The following is a 16,133-nucleotide window of genomic DNA, read 5'->3' on the forward strand; positions in this document are numbered from 1 at the left end:
GCTCGAACTCGGGCTTTTGCCTTTCGCAGGCAATTGCTCTACCAACTGAGCTACCAAAGCATAACTCACGCCTCGTCCTCACAGCTTTACTTCTGACAGTACCTCGTCTCCTACCTTCCAAACTTTACAGAAGCTCTCGGTCCGGCACACAGTTTTAATCTGCCAGGAAGTTTCATATCAGTGCACACTCCGCTGCAGAGTGAAAATCTCATTCTGGACACATCCTCCAGGCTGTGCCTAAGCCATGTCTCCGCAATATCCTTTCTTCCAAGAGTGATAGTTCTGCAAGGTTGGAAGAAGAGCTTCTATGAAGTTCGGAAGGAAGGAAACGAGGTACTGGCAGAATTGAAGCTGTGAGGACCGGTCGTGGGTGGTGCTTGGGTAGCTCAGTTGGTAGAGCACTTGCCCTCGAAAGGCAAAGGTCCCGAGTTCGAGTCTCGGTCCGGCACACAGTTTCAATCTGCCAGGAAGTTTCATATCAGCACACACTCCGCTGCAGAGTGAAAATCTCATTCTATGCCTTTGCTGTTTGGTGGTTCACTGTCAAATTGGAGGTGAAATGCCCTCTGCGTTGAGATTACTGACTCATCTTTTCCGAAAGCACGAAAAAAGAAAACCTCATGCTGCTTGGAGACCATCTTATTCACCAATGATCGAACTTGTTATCTGTGGGCATGAGCACTCTATCGGTCGTTTACGTAATTATCAGTGCTCTACTGACTGAAATCAAACCTTTAGATCCTCATCTTTCAAAGGTGTGTAGATTATTCATACTCAATTTATATTTAAATAAAAATTAGTTGAGTCACGTCCTTGTTTTTGAGTAATTCCGTATTTTTAGTTACATTTTATTGCTTTCTTGATTTGGGAAGAAAATGTGTGGGTACTTACGCCAAGATCAGCTGATGACGGCACACGACCCCGACCATAGCCTTGTACGCGCTCGGGGCGGCACCGGTGCCGGCATCCACAGCAACAGGAGCCGTACGAGCAGGTAGAGCGGTTCCCGGCCTGCCGGCTGGCGACCGGACGGCCGCGACGGCGTCGCTGAGCGCGTGCAGCTCGCCGGCGATGGCCAGCATCAGCACGACGAAGAAGACGTCCAGGTAGAGCGACGCCTCCACGGCGACGACCAGCGTGCACACCTGCAGCGCGTACACCAGCTCGTAGAGCGGCGACGCCGACGTGTCCAGCCCGGGCAGCCAGATGGGCAGCGGCAGGCTGCGGCCGGGCGACGCCTCTCCGCCGTCCACGATCAGAGGCTCCAGCGTCCACATCACCGTCGGCACCGACACCATCATCTGCACAGCGCGCCACACCAGCCTCAGAGACGTCTGAAACGTCCGAGGCCCACCTACTGTGTTCAAAAAAACAATAACGGTTCGGTACGAAGAGTCTTATACCCGTGTTAACCACCAAGCAAATACGACCCGCCTCTCACGTTAAGGGGTTCAAAAATGGGTCAAATGGCTCTGAGCACTATGGGACTTAACTTCTGAGGTCATCAGTCCCCTAGAACTTAGAACTACTTAAACCTAACTAACCTAAGGACACCACACACATCCGTGCCCGAGGCAGCATTCGAACCTGCGACCGTAGCGGTCGTGCGGCTCCAGACTGTAGCGCCTAGAACCGCTCGGCCACCCCGGCCGGCTCACGTTAAGGGGGGTAGGACGTCAAATGGGCCGACTTCGAGCAGGAAAGTCATCACAGGATATTTTAATTTCCAGTGACTACACTTTTACAAATAACTTCATAAAACTTTGTCAGCATCACCAGGAAGGATTCAGGATTCACACTCATAGCAGCGGAAGTTTGAAAACATAACGAAGTAATTTTTTTTTCGTGTGGAATTTCATCATTTTTCACTTACTAATGGCCGCATTTGTTGCTATAGGTACACTTTTCTTCATAAGGTAGAGAGATTCTTCGATGAATTTTGCGCAGCATACATACCATACTTACAGGTGTATGAAAATCTAGAATTTATTTAATTTATGAAAAAACGAATGAGCTGCTATATTTTAAACTTCATGTTTAGAAAAAACACGAAATTTGTAGTTAATTACCTCAATTTTTACCTCAGTTTTTAATAGATTTTGATAATTCTAGAGTTTCATACACCTTTAAGTATGGCTTGTATGCCGGGTAAAATTCATCTAAGAATCTCCCTTACTTATGAAGAAAAGTGTACCAATAGCAACAAATGCAGCCATTAGTAATTGAAAACATCTAAAAAAATTATTTCTTTATGTTTTCGAACATCCACTGCTATGAGTGTGAATCCTGGATCCTTCCTGGTCATACTGATAACGTTTTATGAATTTATTTGTAAAAGTATAGACAGTGGAAATTAAAATGTCGTGTGGTTCGTCTCCTGCTCCAAGTCGGCCCGTTTGACGTCCTACCTCCCTTAACTAGCAAACTGCTGCCTAAAAATGTACGAGGGCTGTTCAGAAAGTAAGGTGACGTTTCAAGCTGCGCGGGCAACATACATTCAATTATCGATATTTTTTGCTATGTTGGTACACATTTCCCGACATAGGTTCACAGTTTCAAGTGTACAGCATCTTCGTTTCTTTCTGACAGATGGAAAGGTTAGACGTGTTTCAGTGTGCTAGGCGATTTTCGATTATTATAAAAAATGGAGCAAAGAATTTGCATCAATTTTACGTGAAAAATGGAATCAAGTGCTCTAAAACACTTGAAATCTTGTCAGTGGCACACGGTGAGTCTGCTCTAAGTAAAAATTAAGTAAAAATTAAAAAAATAAAAAATGTTTCCAAGATGGCCGGGAAGATGCCAATGACTAATCTCGCTCAGGACGCCCCAGCACAACAACAGATGATAACGTCGAAACAGTGAAGAAAATTGTTTTGAAAATCGTTGAATTACCGTAAGAGAAGTTGCTGAAGATGTTAGCATATCGGTCGCCTCGTGTCATCCAATTTTTTCGGATGTTTTGGGCATGAGACGTGTGTCACCGAAGTTTGTTCCAAAACTTCTCAATTTTGATCACAAGAACCGTCGCATGAGCATCGCTCAGGAGTTCTTGAATGACGTCAATGATGATCCTGATTTGCGCAAAAGGGTCATAACTGGTGACGAAACATGGGTTTACGGTTATTACGTCGAAAAAATGGTTCAAATGGCTCTGAGCACTATGGGACTTAATTTCTGAGGTCATCAGCCCCCTAGAACTTAGAAACCTAACTAACCTAAGGACATCACACACATTCATGCCCGAGGCAGGATTCGAACTTGCGACCATAGTGGTAGCGCGGTTCCAGACTGTAGCGCCTAGAACCGGTCGGCCACTTCGGCCGGCTATTACGTCGAAACCAAAGCCCTGTAAACCCAATGGAAGCATTCCGGAGAGCCAAGACCGAAAAAAAGCACCTCAAGTTCGATCAAATGTAAAAGTTTTGCTCACTGTTTTTTTTTTTTTCAGTTACCGTGGCGTAGTCCATCATGAATTTTTGCCTCGAAGTCGTACGGTCAATACGGAGTATTATCTCAACGATATGCGCCGTTTGCGAGAAGCAATACGCAAGAAAGGTCCTAGAATTGTGGCTTTTGCATCACGGCAATACACCTGCTCATTTATCGTTGCCTGTGAGAGATTTTTTGGCCAAAAGCAACACCACTGAAACGCCTGGTTAAATCCGCAGGACAGAACGGGTAGTTGGAATTGTGGAAAGGAGCCAAAAATGAGCGGCTGTCAGTTACTCTCGAACACACATAAATTTAGTTGCCCAAACATTACTGCGCGAATTTCCGAGCTTAACTATCGACTGAATATGTCACACAATCTTATGGCTTAAGTGCACAACCTCTATAATTTTTAAAATGGCTGAAGGCCCGTGATTGGAAAACACAACTACAATAAATTTTCAAAAGGCAGGAGGCCCAAAGCTTTATCCAAAAATATTTTAAATGAGGCTGAAGCCCAAACGATGCAAGACTTGACAAGTAAGGTACTTTCAATTCTAAAACGGCTGAAGGCCCATTATTTAAAACCCAACTAAAAGCTTACAGATTCAAACCATCGGCTATGAGCCATTGAAATACACAGTCAAAACACCAATAAGAAAGGGTAGTACAGCCAGCGGCACTCAGAAGTTTAAGTGGGTTGTTCTGCACTTGAAGTACTAACGTTTGCTTAGGGGAGACAGGTAGTCGGCCCAACTATATCCGATCCGCCGGCAACCCAACCAAGAGACAGTCAACGGACCCACCGACAAGACGACTTGCTTTCCACCCGATCAGCACACAAGGAACTCCAAGGCCAAAACGTAAAAGGCGAAGCCGCCCACAACCTAGTGTGCATAAGCTGTCGAAACTACACACACGTGTTGGACAGCGACAACACGGTGAGGAAAGGACACTGCCTGGATTTTACGTAAGCTTCCAGGGCAGGTAACCGGAACGCTAATGCCCACCAGGCAGAAAATTCCGCTGGTGCACTTGGACTTCAAATAACCAAAATACAGCTCAACTCCAGCGGATGGTGGCCAAACTTTCGCCAACTCGAACACTCGCTGTTGCTCACTGGAATACCCCCAACAGCCAACCATGAAATTATTTCGTTTTATTTAGCACAGTGCGAAACAGACCTCACCTGTCTTGGGCACTGTTTGTGTCAACACATTTTTCAGTATTAGACAACAGAGTGATTTTCAAAGTAACATGAAGTTTGTTGGTACACTAGTGTTCCGAGTTCACTCAGTCACATCACACGTATAGCAAGAAATAGTGTCCACTCTTATCTCCCATTATGACAACAACTTTCCATCTTTTAGTGAAGATATTAGGACCAGAGGCCCATTAATGTTTTAGAGGAACAAATTTGTCTCCTACCTAACATTATTTCCATAAACGTGTAAACAATTTGTGTTTACTCAAGTTAAGTTTAACACAGAAACTTTAATTAAAAATTGAAGACATTTTCTTTTTTAAAAAAAAAAAAAAAAAAAAAAAAAAAAAGCTGTATCATGTAACTGTTTTGCTTCTCAATTATTAGTATTATCCACATAGGCACATCCATATTGATCATAAAATAATAGTTATCTGTGCGTTATGAGAGCATAGGTACTTTTTATTCACCTAATAGGACTCTCTAGTTATTGAATCTACATAATCATTTGAGTGAAAGGAGTGGCTGACAAGTTACGTTTTTAAATTTCTCGTGAATAGTCACACAATTTGTGTTATGTAATTCTATTCATTTCTTTCAGAAACGATTCTGTTCCATAAACGAACCAACTACTATTGATACTCAGATCATTTTCCTCTGGTAATTTCCTTCTCTCCATTGGAGACTTCATTGATACTGACAAGGGGACAGTCAGCAGTATTATTAAAAGGATGTGTATGTGAATGGACAGCATTCACAAGAGACAGTTTTATTTCAACTCTCTGTTGTAATTAAAAGAAAATAAAATAAACAAGTGTATGTGGATTATGAACAATGTAAGAAAAGATAGATTGCTACTTACCACGAAGAAGACACGTTAAGTGGCAACAGATACAAATAAAAGACGCTTACCAAAACTTTCGGCCGCAGTCTTCATCAGCATACGAGAAACAGAGAAACGCACTATTGAAACTTCCTGGCAGATTAAAACTGTGTGCCCGACCGAGACTTGAACTCGGGACCTTTGCCTTTCGCGGGCAAGTGCTCTTGCCCGCGAAACGCGAAAGGCAAAGGTCCCGAGTTCGAGTCTCGGTCGGGCACACAGTTTTAATCTGCCAGGAAGTTTCATATCAGCGCACACTCCGCTGCAGAGTGAAAATCTCATTCTGGAAACGCACTATTCATATACACTAGCAAGCGCATCTCACGCACACACGACTGCCAACTCCAGCAGTTCGGGCCAGAATACATACAAATGTATGTGGATTAGTAGATTTTTATTCCGAAATCATTTGTATTGATGTTTCTTTACTAATCCTAATTTTGAGCTTTGTGCCTTTTTTAAACTGATACAGTTCTTGTTTCCTTCGCTGGTCCTTGTCACGCTAGTTATGAAGCAGCGCTATCTGCAACTCTGCTAATTCTGTCACATTTGAGAGTAGGTATTTTTATACTGAAAACAAAATAGACAATTTTAAACTGAGATGGTTCTAGGAAAGAAGAAAGAACACAGTGAAGGTGCCACATCTCCAGTTACTTCCCCTTCCCTCCCAGATTACACATAGCACCTAGAGGCGATGGCATAAGTCAGAGTTGTGTATAAAACAGTTACTGTTCCTCAAACATTTAGGGTGAGGTACAATAACAACAGCCTCCAGTTTGGATATGTGCCATTGGTATATCTCTACCCCAGCAATACAAAAAAGAGATTATGATTATTCATTGGAAATGTTAGGATCTTATTCTTTATACATGCCCCAAATATAAATAATAATCGTCACATCATAGAAATGGGATTTTTATATGCCAAAGAATTGCAAACTAGTGTTCAATAATTCAGCGAAGGTATATTCTGCAGAAAATTCATTGCTGCTGTAATGAATTATCACTCTAAAACGTAAATACAACAGTAGGCTAGCCCGTAACACATCTCAGAATTGTCAGTCAAATCAGTATCCATGCTGTTAGTGTTGTCACAGTTTCTCGGAGACACTGAAATGACCAACTGTTTCACAAAGCACATCGAATTTCACAGCTACTACTGTGTTGGGTGCCTACTTGCAATTCATCATCTACCACACAGTTACAGTTAATGGAACATTACCTTGCCTAGAAATGTTGGATCGGAATCTGACTGACTGTGGCGTCCTCCTGTTGACGAGTTTATCAACTCATGTATTTCATTGCACACAACTTGGAACTGATATTCCACGTATTGGCCAACACTAATCTTTTCAGGGCATAATATTTATGTATTTCTATCTTAAACAAAAAAATATACTTTTACTGTAGCTGCTCTTTCGATCTGTGTGAAGTTGTTTGTGAACTGAAACGTGCATATTTTTTCCCATGCTTTATTCGGCCATGTAGAAAGGTCACTTACTGAAGAAACAACAAATACCTGACTAATCCATTAAATTTCGGGCATTTTATTTGCGCGGCTGCATGCCCGAAATTTAATGGATTATTCATTACGCCGCGAGAAGTTGAAAATGCAAATACATGACTGTTTTAACCAATTTCAAGGTATATCGTCATGTTATACCAAATATCTTACAAGCTTAGTTAAATGTTTTGCATTAATCTTTTCATTACATGAGACCATATCAGTTTTCGTGCTTTCTACTACGCTCTTGAACTCGTTTACAGCATCAAGCAGCCTCAAAGTTACGTCAGGCTCAAATGGCTCTGAGCACTATGGGACTTAACACCAGAGGTCATCAGTACCCTAGAACCTAGAACTACTTAAACCTAACTAACCTAAGGACAGCACACACATCCGTGCCCGAGGTAGAATTCGAACCTGTGACCGTAGCTGTCGCGCGATTCCGGACTGAAGCGCCTAGAACCGCTCGGCCACAACGATTATTTCTGCGATGAGGAACTCATATTGCTCACGTTAAACACGGCTCTTTCTTCAGACGACGACTTAATAAATAAGAAATGACGTACGCAGAAATAGTCAGAGTGCTTCTCAGTTGTTACCAACTTACCTGGACGGAAAAGCTATTCCTGGAAGAACTAACAGGAGAATAAAATTGAACCGTACAACGCTCACTCAAAGTTAAAGCGTGGTTAGCGTATTACTCGGTTAGCTACCCCCGGGTACACACCGAAATTGTACAACTGGCCCCCAGTGGCGCACCATTGGCAGCTCATGAGAATGCCTGCGAGTGATGAAGTGTGGAGAAGGGAAATGGTCTTGAAGTGTTGGTGTGGGGAACGGTCCTTCCCCTCGCCCCTAGTTCCCAGTAGCTGCCCGCTGTCCCCGTCATTCGCCTTCCTTCTAGGCTCCATTAGCTGTTTATGGTTTCCTTTTTTTTATGACCAGCTCCACTGCCACAGGGGAAGATTGCCGCATTACTGGAACTACCAACAGGCAATAAAAAACCATACAGTGTCCAGACAAGAAATTATGGGATATGTAATATTTGTTATCCCTCTGTTTATTGATTAATGAATATGCCAGTAGATGTAAACGAGTTGGACAAAACTATGGAAACACCAGAAACTTTACACATTACCAAGCCTAACACGGTGTAGGCAAACCATCGGTATTCAAAACAGCTTCCAATCGTCTCGGAAAAATAAATTAGTAATAATAATAATAATAGTAATAATAACAAAAGACTTGAAACTGTCTCTCAAAAGTTTATGTCCAAAAAATAACTGAATTAGCTCGGAGCCCCAGCACTACGGTGTAGATTGTCAGTGTATAAACGTTCCAGACAGTATCACTCTACCAAGGCCCACTGTGATTGGTTGGAGATCATATATATATACATATAATTTGGCTGCCGTAAGTCTAACTGTCAACTAATCACTCGTCGCATCCGCGATAAAATCTTCTACTGGAACAAGGAAACTTTCAATTAAATGGAGGCAAGCATTTGCGAAAAATGTTAAATACGCTCACGAATTAATGTTTACCAAAAAAATTGTATTTATTTCCTGTCTTTCCCACACTAACTAGTTTATGACTTACCAATACTGAATGTTATTACGCCTTGTGAGAGCTTAAAACCCAGGCAGTATCCCGTGTACTCCAAAATCCCGCAACAATTCTATGCCTCAATCGCTTAAAATTTAAGTTACATTTCCTCAGTTGCGAAATGTCAAAATAAACAGTTTCAAAAGCCACTCCCTAAGATCGGCGGTGAAATCTCAAAGTTGGGAATCTCTTACCTAACGAAAAATCTTCAAAGTTCACACTTCGACACTCTTTTTAAGTGTTTGCTAGCAATACACGATTATAATTTGTAAGTCCATGTTTAAGACGCTTAAGAAAATTTCACACTTTCCTGAAGCTGCCATACAAAATTCATCACAACGACTGACTGCAAATACTGCCAGAATCAGACCATTCTCCTCCTAGCGCCACCAAAATCAGACAGTCTGCGCAAACGTGGCTACCAGATATTTATATGCTGGAATTCTTTCTTTCTTCTGACACATATAAAAACTATAAATATATCGCTGTGCATATGTATTACACATGAATTTGCATGCAAATTTTCTCATCTATTCAATGCTGACTTCAGTTTACATTACATTCATTAGTTTCCTCGCAAATTCTAATTCTATGATGGAAAACTTCATTTGTTTTATTATTGTCATTAATACCCACATCAAAAAAAAGTTTTGGATCACCTCGGTTCCGAGAGTTCCGGAACCTGTACAGAAAACTGGAATTAGATTAACAACATAAACATCATTTCCGTCCTTTTATTGCTCATGGAAACCACACATTGCATGTTGTACCACTATACAGCGAAACCCTCACAGGAGGTAGACCAGATTGCTGTACACACCGGTACCTCTAATACCCAGTAGCACGTCCTCTTGCACTGATGCATGCCCGTATTCGTCGCGGAATTCTATCCACAAGTTTATCAAGGCACTGTTGGTCCAGATGTACGGCGATTCGGCGTAGATCCCTCAGAGTGACTGGTGGGTCATGTCGTCCACAAGCAGCCGTTTTCAATCTACCCAAGCATGTTCGATGGGGTTCATGTCTGGAGAACATGCTGGCCACTCTAGTCGAGCGATGTCGTTATCCTGAAGGAAGTCATTCACAAGATGTGCACGATGTGGGCGCGAGTTGTCGTCCATGAAGGCGAATGCCTCGCCAGTATGCTGTCGATACGGTTGCACTATCGGTCGGAGGATGGCATTCACATATCGTAAAGCCTTTACGGCGCCTTCCATGACCACCAGCGACGTACACCGGCCCCACACAATGCCACCCCTAAACAACACGGAACCTCCACCTTGCTGCTGGACAATGTGTCTAAGGCATTCAGCCTGACCGGGTTGTCTCCAAACATGTCTCTGACGATTATCTGGTTGAAGGCATATGCGACATTCATCGGTGAAGGGAATGTGATGCCAGTCCTCAGTGATCCATTCGGCATGTTGTTGGGCCCATCTGTACCGCGCTGCATAGTGTCGTGGTTGCAAAGATGGATCTCGCTATGGACGTCGGGAGTGAAGTTGTGCATCATGCGGCCTATTGCGCACAGTTGAGTCGTAACACGACGTCCGGTGACTGCACGAAAAGCACTATCAACACGGTGGCGTTGCTGTCAGGGTTCCTCCGAGCCATAATCCGTAGTTAGCGATAATCCACTGCAGTAGTAGCCCTTCAGCGGTCTGAGCGAGGCATGTCATCGACGGTTCCTGTCTCTCTGTATCTCCTCCATGTCCGAACAACATCGCTTTGGTTCACTACGAACGCCTGGACACTTTCCTTGCTGAGAGCCCTTCCTAGCACAAAGTGAAAGTGCGGACGCGATCGAACCGTGGTATTGACCGTCTAGGCATGGTTGAACAACAGACATCACGAGCTGTGTACCTCGTTCCTGGTGGAATGACTGGAACTGATCGACTGTCGGACCCCCTCCGTCTGCTCGTGCTGCTCGTGCACGGTTGTTAACATCTTTGGGCGGTTTTAGTGACATCTCTGAACAGTCAACATAGACATTCATAAATTTTGCCTAGAACAGCATATGGAAGCATGTGCAACAGAATTAGAATTTCACAAAAAATCCTTCATAATATTAAGTGTATATCGAGCACCTGCTGGTAACTTTAATCTGTTTGTAAACCACCTTGAAGCTGTACTGGCACATTTAACAACCAAAAACAAAGAAATAGTGGTTGCTGGTGATTTCAATGTAGATTTCCTTAAAGACTCTCCCAATAAGAACTTATTTGAGTTAGTAACACTATCATTCAACTTAATTCCCACTGTAAAGTTCCCCACTAGGATAGCCACTTGCTCACAAACAGCCATTGATAATATCTTTATAGAAAAGTCCAATGAACAAAATTATATTACAAAACCAATAGTCAATTGCCTCTCAGACCATGACATGCAGTTCCTTCTGTTAAATGTTTATACTGAACAGGATATAAAATCTGTTAAATCTGAGCTCAAGAGGGTAATCAGTAAGCCAAAAATTGATTATTTTAGGACACTCCTCAGAGACATTCACTGGACTGATGTTTACAGTGCTCATGGCATGAATGAAAAATATAACATTTTTGCTAATAAAGTCCATGTCGTATTTTCTGTTTTTCTCTTTCCCTTCGTCCGGTCCCGGTAGCTGAGTGGTCAGCGTGACGGAATGTCAATCCTAAGGTCCCGGGTTCGATTCCCGGCTGGGTCGGAGATTTTCTCCGCTCAGGGACTGGGTGTTGTGGTGTCCTAATCATCATCATTTCATCTCCATCGACGTGCAGGTCGCCGAAGTGGCGTCAAATCGAAAGACCTGCACCAGGCGAACGGTCTACCCGACGGGGGGCCTTAGCCACACGACATTTCATTTCGTTTCTTTCCCTCCCTACACGATGGCCGTAAAATCGCGCTATCATTTCACAAAATCATACCTGAGAAACTAGTAGAGATATACTGTAGAATCGCGGGTTTTTTTCAAAAATTTTAACAGTTCTTAATTTTTTGTACCCTTTGTTGCAGATTTGACTTGGACTGCACTAAAATGGCGACAGATTAGGAGACTGCACAGTACGTTCGTCTGGTATGCAGAATCGAAATTTGTGACAACGGTACTGCGGATTTATCGACTCCAGTGGATAATTCAGCAAAAAATAAGCATAATGAGGTCGTAGGAAGACTTTAGAGAGTCAGACCATGTCAAAGACCTTCCTCGAACTGGACGTCCCAGTGTGTCACAAGCATGTGTTAACGGAGTACAAGCTGCATTTCATAGGAGCTCCCAGAAGTCAGTTCGTCGTGTATCACGTGAACTGCGGGAAGCAAGATTAACTATCTATAAAAATGTTACATAAGGTTTACGTCTTTTTGCATTTAAAGTGCAAATGGACCAAGTGTTGCAGCCAAACGATCGTCCTCTGCCGCATGCATTCGCGTGTTCCATGCTGGCCCCTATGAATGATGAAAATGACTATCTGAAAAAGTGCCTGTTCCAGATGAAGCGACATTCTACATTTCTGAACGTGTGAATCGCCCCTAAATTACGATCTGGGGCTCCGAAAACACATCCGTAATAGCACGGTGCTGAATATCTGGTGTGGCTTAATGTACGACAGGGGGATACACCCACTTTTCTTTGCGGAGTAAATCAACAGGAAGCTTTTACCTGGACATATTCGAACTTCCTGCTACCACAGAGCGAAGAGCTGCAGCCGTTCATCATCTTCCAGCATGACGGTTCACACATACATTGGAGTCTGAACGTGCAGCATGTGCTAAAAGATACATTTCCTGCAAGGTAGATGGGTCGTAATGGTCCAATAGCATGTCCGCATCGTTTCCCGATGTAACACATCTAGATTCTTTTTGTAGGGTGTCAAGGATCGCGTGTACACAACACCAGTCAATGGTATTGCTGCCCTTCGTGGACGAATCAATGAGTCAATCAGAACTACTGATTTGCAATATTGACTGGTACATGAGCAGAACTCGAATAATGTCTTGATGTTTTACGAGTGACGTGTGGGGCACGCATTGAAATTCTAGCATAACAGAAAGAAACTGTGAAAGCTGCTAAACGTTTTGCAAAAAACCACAATGCTCTTTATTACACTGTAAGACAAAAAAAAAGACGCATCACGAAGGAATTATCCGAATGGGACGGAAATCGGTAGATGTGATGTACATGTTCAGACAAACAAACGATTACAAATTCAGAAAAATTGGATGATTTGTTCAAGAGAAAGAGCTTCAAGTATTGAGTGAACCGGTAACGTGTTGGTCCATCTCGGAGCCTTATGCAAACAGTTACTTGGTGCGGCACTGATTGATAATGCTGCTGGATGTCCTCCTAAGGGATATCGCGCCAAATTTTGTCCATCTGGAGCGTTAGATCGTTAAGATTCCGAGACTGTCGGAGGCGCCCGACCATAATGCTTCAAACGTTCTAATCTAGAGAGGAATCAGGACAACCTTGCTGCCAAGGTAGAGTTTGGCAAGCACAAGGCAAGGAGTAGAAATTGGTGTAGGAGGGGCAATATCTTGCTGAAATGTAAGCCTAGGATGGCTTTCATGAAGAGGAACAAAATGGAGTGTAGAACATCGTCGACGTACTGCTGTGCTTTAAGGGTGCCGCTGATGACAACCAAAGAGGTCTTGCTATGAAATGAAATGGCAGCTCGGATCATCACACTTGGTTATCCGACCACGTGGCGGGTGACAGATTGGTATCTCATTGCTGTCCAGGGCGTCTACGGACACGTCTTCGCTGGTCGTCAGGACTGACTCATCACGGAAGACAATTGTACTCCAGTCAAAGAGATTCCATGTCGAATGTGCCTGACACCATTGTAAACAAGGTTGTTAGTGTACCGAGGTTAATGGCAGTCAGCGCAAGGGGCGCTGAGAGCTCCGTTTCCTTTATGTGAGCCGCGTATTAATGGTCCTCGTGGTCACTCAAGCACCAGTTAGTTGCATGCCAAATCGATGATAATGATGAATCCGGAGACCCGAGCACCTCTCTGGCGACCAATCCTCACGTTCTGTCGTCTCTTTGGATCGACCGCATCCTTCTGGACGCTGTGTTCGGCCGCGATTCACCCATTCCTGCCAACATCGTCGAGTAATGGCACCCCTCCTACTGAAATGTCGAGCGATTCACCGTTTTCTACAACTGGCTTCTTTGAGCCCAAAAACACTTGCTCTCTCAAATGCTGACATGTGCTCATATTGTTCATGCACCGCTCTGTGAGCGTAGTTACTGTCCAACTGAAATTCGCAAAGACCTTATACCCTGGTATCGAACCGGCAGTGGCCTACATACGCCGCTCTTCGGCCAATAGATACAATAGACAGACATAGAAGACAGAGAACATAAAAAGCATGGTAATATGGTAAAACGTGATGAACATTACATGATAGATAACAAGCCGTTCAACAGAAGGGACAGTACACAAAGGTGGTCACCAGTAGAACAGACGAAGACATCCAGTTGGAGACACGAACGTAGGAGGACACCAAGGAAAACACTGTAGCACAAAATAGAGAAACACTGATGCACAGAAACACTGGTTACTATCATCGGCGAAACACTAAGAAACACACTGATGAAGGAGGGGTTCTGCCTCTAGGTGGAAGGGAGAGGTAGGATAGCGGGAAGGAGGGGGGGGGGATGAAGCCAGTGGGAGAAAGAAAGGAGAGTGGTGGAGGGGAGAGGGGAGGGGTTGGAAGCCTGGGGAGGGGGGGGACGAGTGGGAGACATGGGAGAGAGGAGGGGGGAGAAAGGAAGGTGAGGAGGGAGAGATGGAGCCCTGGGGGAAAGGGGGGAATGGGAGGGAAGAGTCTGATCTGGTAGGAGGGGTAAACAGAGGGAACAAGGACATCATCAGGGAGGGGGAGTTGACAGAAGCCACCTTGGGCAAGGGTACGGAGGGTGTGAAGATGGAGAGCAGGTGGGATGCAAGAATACAGGCGCTGTTCCACGGTACCCGTGAGTATCAATTTTTGAGCAGTTTGCATAACTTCGTAGTGCGTCGTTTTCTTCTTAGAGTGTAGTTTCCAAGTTTACAACGTTCTGAAATGATAATGGGACTTTGTGGGCACACTGCATTTTACGTTCCATTTCTTTCTTTTGTTCACCAGAGGGCCCTTTGTCCTGAGGGACCCGAGGCATTGCTCCAGTCGCCCCAACCTAGTTCCGCCCTTGCAGTGCACTAGTCTAAGCTCGAGCTGACCGCCCACCTACCTGCATGTAGCGCACCACCCTGGCAGCGTTGCGGCGGTAGCGAGCGCGCGCTCCGCCGCTGCCTTCCCCGGCTGCCGCCAGGATGCGCGCCAGTCGCCGCAGCCGGCTCCGGTGCCACAGGAAGGCCGACACCTGCAAACGCAGAAGAGCCACAAATTGTCCCCGAGTGCTGCGATATCGTTCCTAGACTTTTTCAAACAGATGGCTTTTAACTTAAGAAAAAAATATGTGAATGGCTTTGGTAGCCAAGTGAGTAAAAATTACATTCTGTATATCACGACCATACAAATTCTTCAACTTTGAGCACTGCTGTGTAATCTAATACGCCCGTTTTATTCAAACTTTTAATGGTACGTCTAGCTTCCAAATGAATGTACATTTTAAGTGATATCCTGAGAGATCCACGATAGGGGTAAAACGAATCTTAGGCTACAGACAAGTATGGTCTTCTACTTCTGACTGTCAACAGGGCAAGGCCTTCAGCGACTGCTATACGATAATATTATTGAAAGGTCTTCTACTTCTGACTGTCAACAGGGCAATGCATTAAGCCTTTGGCGACTGCTATACGATAATATTATTGAAAGACCTTTCATAAAACCCACAGAAATTCTATCAGTATGCATAGGGTGTTTTACGGTACCAAAGTTACTTCCAGACATCCATGGACGAGACAGGGACTGAAATCGAGAGTAGCGAAGCAAAAACAGAAATGGTTACCTCTATTTTTAAACATTTATGCAGAGGAAAACCTAGGAGTAAAACCCAAATTTGTTTCTCGTACCACTACCAAGGCGAGTAAAATAAATATTACTTTCAGAACCATTGAGAAACTACTGTAATCGCTGAAAATTAGCAGGGCTCCAGGGCCTGATGGAATACAGGGCTATTACAAATGATTGAAGCGATTTCATAAATTCACTGTAGCTCCATTCATTGACATATGGTCACGACACACTACAGATACGTAGAAAAACTCATAAAGTTTTGTTCGGCTGAAGCCGCACTTCAGATTTCTGCCGCCAGAGCGCTCGAGAGCGCAGTGAGACAAAATGGCGACAGGAGCCGAGAAAGCGTATGTCGTGCTTGAAATGCACTCACATCAGTCGTCATAACAATGCAACGACACTTCAGGACGAAGTTCAACAAAGATCCACCAACTGCTAACTCCATTCGGCGATGGTATGCGCAGTTTAAAGCTTCTGGATGCCCCCGTAAGGGGAAATCAACGGGTCGGCCTGCAGTGAGCGAAGAAACGGTTGGACGCGTGCGGGCAAGTTTCACGCGTAGCCCACGGA

General features: G+C 44.1%; 1 non-coding gene across 1 annotated transcript; it reads left to right on the forward strand.

Annotated features, from left to right (window-relative positions):
• The first annotated feature begins 374 nt into the window (after positions 1-374).
• Positions 375-449, forward strand: Trnas-cga (transfer RNA serine (anticodon CGA)). The gene has a single exon. It is a non-coding gene; the product is annotated as a tRNA-Ser (tRNA).
• The last annotated feature ends 15,684 nt before the right edge of the window (positions 450-16,133 follow it).

The sequence above is a fragment of the Schistocerca cancellata genome, chromosome 3, assembly GCF_023864275.1.
Source record: "Schistocerca cancellata isolate TAMUIC-IGC-003103 chromosome 3, iqSchCanc2.1, whole genome shotgun sequence".
NCBI lineage: Eukaryota > Metazoa > Arthropoda > Insecta > Orthoptera > Acrididae > Schistocerca > Schistocerca cancellata.